This window comes from Equus quagga, chromosome 21 (assembly GCF_021613505.1).
Source record: "Equus quagga isolate Etosha38 chromosome 21, UCLA_HA_Equagga_1.0, whole genome shotgun sequence".
In the NCBI taxonomy this organism is placed as follows: domain Eukaryota; kingdom Metazoa; phylum Chordata; class Mammalia; order Perissodactyla; family Equidae; genus Equus; species Equus quagga.
This window is the reverse complement of record NC_060287.1, coordinates 22,574,401-22,579,754: the sequence shown is the minus strand read 5'-3', so window position 1 is coordinate 22,579,754 and position 5,354 is coordinate 22,574,401. Positions and strand designations below refer to the sequence as shown.

The following is a 5,354-nucleotide window of genomic DNA, read 5'->3' as shown; positions in this document are numbered from 1 at the left end:
AAGAACAATCCTGAAGGCTTTACATCTATAAAGTTGAACAGAAAAGAATAATTTTTACTCTGAGAAAGAACTTTCTATTTTATTTTCTTGCAATGAAAAATGAGGTGGGTGAGATTTTGGTAATGGAAAGCATGTGTCTTTTGTTTACAGAACCCAGGAAAATGGGTTGCAATGAAAATCAATGTCATGGATGATTAAAGATGCTTTGTGTGAGAAAAATAGAAAGATGTAAAGAAACTAAGGACACAAAAAATATAGGATTTCTAGGAAACAAAGATTGTTTTCTTGTATAATTTTCCCATGTAGGAAAAAGATAACAGAACACTATTCCCTATCCTTGAGAACATGACAGCAGAAAAGATTGGTTTCTAAGAAGAGTTTTCCTTGAAGCTCTGGCTCCATAACTTACGACCATTTCAGGTACTTCTAAGTGTTTACAAATTCAACACACTGAGTCCTAGGATGTCCTTTAAGCAGAAATTTTGGTACATATGATGATTTATTTGGAACTCCATTTAGGGCAAAGAATAGATTGAAGTCTATGACAGTACAAATTTCAGGGTATCAATAAAGATGAGCTAAATGACTTGAAGGTATTTGAGTTCCATTTAAGTTTGTGTTATAAAATCTTTGCTAGTTTAAAGGAAAAGGGAAAAGAAAAGATGGTAAAAGGAAATCAGTGGAAGTGGTCATATGAAAGGACTAAACAAAAGGGAAGTGGCTGATCAATTAAAGACATTTGGCAAACAGGTCTAGTTGAAGCCAGTGTCTAATCATATGAGTCAGACACTCTGCAATGCTTTAATATACAGAATTTAGATAAAACCCATGTCTGTTGCAGAATAGTAATAGTAATAACAATAATAATAAGCAGTAGCTAGTATTTATTAAGCATAGATTATGTACCAGATAGTGTTAATGTATTAATAAGTTTTCATTCGTTTTTCACAATAACCTCATGAAATAGGTATTATCTCAATGCTATAGATGAGGCACAGTGAGATTACGTAATTTGCCCAAGGTCACACAGCTAGCCCACTATATCATACTGCTTCCTCAAATGCTATGAAGACGCAAGTTGTATGAGGCAGCGTTGGCTGGGTTATGCTATGGTAACAAATGACTCCAAAAATCTTAGTGGTATCCAACAATAACATTTTTTGTTTGTTTTTAAATTCTATCGCAGGACACTTGCTCATTCCTGGACTTTGGCTGAAGAAGCAGCCCCTGTCTAGGTCATTGTTAGTCTTCTGGCAGAGGAAATAGAAGGCAAGAGAAGACGTATGTGATGGCTCTTACAGCTTCTATTAGAAATGGAATGTATCACTTTCTCTCACATTTCTCTGGCCAAAGTAAGTCATGTGGCAAGCCTGCCAGAGGTGTGAGCAGTGCCATGCTTCTGCAGGGAGGGCGTTTGGAGTAAGAGGACCCAGGGGGAGGGTCTTCTGTTTTTTGGTTTTGGTCGCGTGAATCCTTAGCTTTACAAGAACAAGAATCAATGAATGGTTGAATTAACTTTGTTTCACACGAAGGAGTTAATGTTATGACCCCAAAAGTTAGTTCTTGGGCTGTCAGTACAGAATGGGGAGTGACAAGGTGGCAAAGAATCATGCCAGTGGGAGACTATGAAATTGAGAGCAGCTACCCCTCACCATGACCAGTAAGGGGGGGGGGGGGGGCTAGCCACAGCCGACATCCATGCTGAGCAAGGCACCTGGAGGAAGACTGAGTCTCAACAATCCATCAGGTCACATGAGACAGAAGGTAAGGACTGACCTGGGTTGAGAGCTTCCAGGGAGAGGCAAATCAAGCACAGAGATAGGAATCCCACGGTCTGCTGAAGGCTGAAGCTTTAGTTCAGTTATCCATGGGAAAAACTAATTTTTGAGGGGTGGCTCCATGCCCTGAATTTCTTGGTGTGAAAAACTCTCCCTTCCATGAATTCCTGGATAGTGTGCTATGAACCAATGGATATTAATGTGTGTAAAAGAGGGACAATTACAGACAATCCTATTTATTAAAATGTGGAAGGATGATGGACACAACTATATCTATACAAGCCAAGCAATTAGAAAGTGACTCCATGCAGGGAGCTAGGTAGACACATGAGAAAATAGAAAGAACACTTTAATTCTCAAATTAATGTTAAATTCAGCCTGATTTTATTGGCTAAATTGCTCATTTCCATGCAAGTAAATCTGTTTTAAAGACTGGTTAGAGATATTTCCACAGCGATGTAAATTGTTCTTGATGAATACAATAAAAGCAAGTAATGATCACTTTTTGGAACTTAGGATAAATTCACATCAGGCGAGGGTAAAACATTAGGAAATAAGATAATTTATTTTCCTTTCCAATACTAAAGAATTGTAAAAACTACTGTGATAAATCAAAACATTTGGGAAATGGTGACAAAAATAAGATGTAATCTCATCATGCGTATATGCAAAAATTCTTCTAATTTTTGTACATTCCTTATAATATTTCTTCACATACACATAAAAACTGTGTAATCACAGATTTTTAAATTTTATTATAACACAGCATTTTCCATAAACAATTTTCCATGTTGAAGCACAGTGCTTATGATTAAAATGGTTGCAAAATAGTGTCTTTCAGCTCTTCATCATTATTAACAATGCTGCAGTAGATGGCTACGTAGAATATATGTATTTAAAAATGTTTTTGTTGCAGCATAATTCCAAAACTAGTATTACTGGGTCAAAGGTTATAAACTCTTTATGACTACATGTAAATTGATTTAAAAAGTAACTGCATAAATTTAACTAAAATGTGTATGTAATTCACTATAACACCACTGGTTTAGGAACTATATTTGAAGATCATATAACTGAATAATTAATAGAAAAATATGGTGATTAGTGTTAATTTGGATGTTTGAGTACTTGTGAGGCTTAATATTGTCCCATGTGTTCGTTTATCAACAGGGTGGCTTATCATTCATTCATTCATCATTCATTCATTCATTCACACCTTCTTCCCTTCAATCAGTGAAGAAATATGTTTTTGAGCATCTGCAGTGTGCCAGGCGCCGTCCTGGTTTCTGAGCACACAGCGTCGGAGAAAACAAAATTCCCTCCCCTTATGGATTTTATATTCCAGGGTAAAGAAGACAATAAACATACTAAGTATTAAAACTGTGTAGTATGTTGAATTCTACAATTGCTATGGAAAAAGATAAAGCATGGTAAGAATAAGTTGTTTGTGGAGAGGAAGTTGCATTTACAAATAGGGAGGGGTCAGTGAGAAAGAAATGTTTGAACAAAGACTTGAACGAGGCGGAGAAGGCCCCGTGTATCTGAGGAAAGAGCGCTCCAGCCAGAAACACGAGGTTGTCCAAGGCACTAAGCTGGGGCCCGTCTGATGTGTTGGAGGAGAAGGAAGGCCAGTTTCATAGGAGTGGAGCGAGATCTTTGACTTTTACTCTGATGATGTTCATTTGTTCGGTAGGAGACTGAGGAGAGAAAATCTAACTAACCCAACAGAAGAAAAAGTTTCAAGAAAGAGATTGTCACCAATGCCAAAGTTGGCCAAGATATGCAGGTAGAAGACAATGAAAACAAGACAACCGCATTCAATAAAGGTGAAGGCGGAGGGATTCCATTTGCCAAAGCTCAGGCTCAGTCATGTGACAATACCCAGTTAAAGAGAGGTACTAAGTGGAGCTTAGTTGTGAGCCCAGAAAGAAGACGATAACGATTGTTTATGAAAAGGTTGCAAACTCTGACTCGTCAGTCGAGAATCTACCGCATCATTCTCAACTGGAATTACTGAGAAACTAACAAAAGTCCTTTCTGGAAATACTATGAGATAAAAACTAACAAAAGTCCTTTCTGGAAATACTATGAGATAAAAATATCAAGGGATGGCTCCCATGAAAAAGTTTTCTGGGTGACTGTGTTGACCATTCAGATTTGGAAGCCAGTGAGTGAGTGATCTGTCTTTTGGAAATAAAAATTTACAGAAACATTCTTCCAAAAAAAAAAAAAAAAAAAAAAAAAAATGTTTTAAGTAGCTCTGGTTATAACACAGAAAAGCCACCAGGTGGCAGAAGAGCTCCATTTTTGTAAATCTCTTGGTTGCTTCCTTATTTCACCTTCTTTTTCTTCCGTCTAATTTTCCTTTTCCTCCCTGCTTTGTTGACTTGAAATATATAGAGATTAAGTTCCTTAAAATCCTTAAAAGGATTGATGCTAACATTCTAAGTATTAAAAAAATTTATAGAGAAGAAAAGTACCTCGAGTATCATGCTAGTGAACTATTCAGAATTAATGCCATTAAATATAACATTTTTTGTTTTAGATTGCAGCAAACTGTGTTAACTGAATAGGACTAAACATTGAGAGGTCAAATAACCATAAAAACTTTTTATAAGTGTTTATTAAGCAAATTTCAAGGTGCAGATTTTGTAGACATATAATTGATATATATTGTACATGCTAAATTAATTCTTAAGGAAAACTTAAATTTTTGTTTCCATAAAATCAGAAACTCTAATGGTAATTTTATTTTATTTTATTTATTTATTTTTTAAGGAAGATTAGCCCTGGGCTAACTGCTGCCAATCCTCCTCCTTTTGCTGAGGAAGGCTGGCCCTGAGCTAACATCTGTGCCCATCATCCTCTACTTTATACGTGGGATGCCTACCACAGCATGGTGTGCCAAGTGGTGCCATGTCTGCACCCTGGATCTGGACCAGCGAACCTGGGCTGCCGAAGTGGAACGTGTGAACTTAACTGCTGTGTCATTGGGTGGCCCCTCTAATGGTAATTTTATACCCTGAATTCAGTGGTAACTGTATCCTGGACTTTGAAGAGTCAAGGGTATTGGATTCAAACAGATCTTGTATGAATCTGGGTTTTACTTCTTCAGAGGTTGACCTCAGGCAAATTTCTCAGCATCTCTCAACTTCTGCTATAAAATGGTGTAATAATGCCCATTCCATTAGGTTGCTGTGAAGAGTCAATGACGTCACAAGCAAGTGCTTTATGCAAATAAAATTAGGAAAATAAAGTAAATTTTAAAAACTCCCTCTATTCCAAATTTTCTAATGGTAATTGCTACTCATGTTTTAATGCACGACAGAAGGCTGAAATACTCATGTAGCTGGCAGAATCACAATCTAGTTTAGATGTTCAAAAACACCACTCTTTTAAAAGATTTCAGCGGAGAAAACCTTTGTTCACTGTTCTGAAATATCTCTCCACTTCCTGTTAGGAAACATGATGTTTTTTGAGGTGCATTTTTTGGCTTTATGTGTTGTAATTGTACATTTGTTATATAAAGTATATAATGACATGCTGTATGGTGTTATTCAATACATTGTAGAAAAA

At 36.6% G+C, this 5,354-nt stretch overlaps 1 long non-coding RNA gene across 1 annotated transcript; it reads left to right on the top strand.

Moving 5' to 3' along the window:
- Window positions 1-312: 312 nt before the first annotated feature.
- On the top strand, window positions 313-4,582 carry LOC124231370 (uncharacterized). The gene is made up of 4 exons (XR_006886506.1): window positions 313-420; window positions 1,187-1,352; window positions 3,472-3,604; window positions 4,557-4,582. It is a non-coding gene; the product is annotated as an uncharacterized LOC124231370 (long non-coding RNA).
- The last annotated feature ends 772 nt before the right edge of the window (window positions 4,583-5,354 follow it).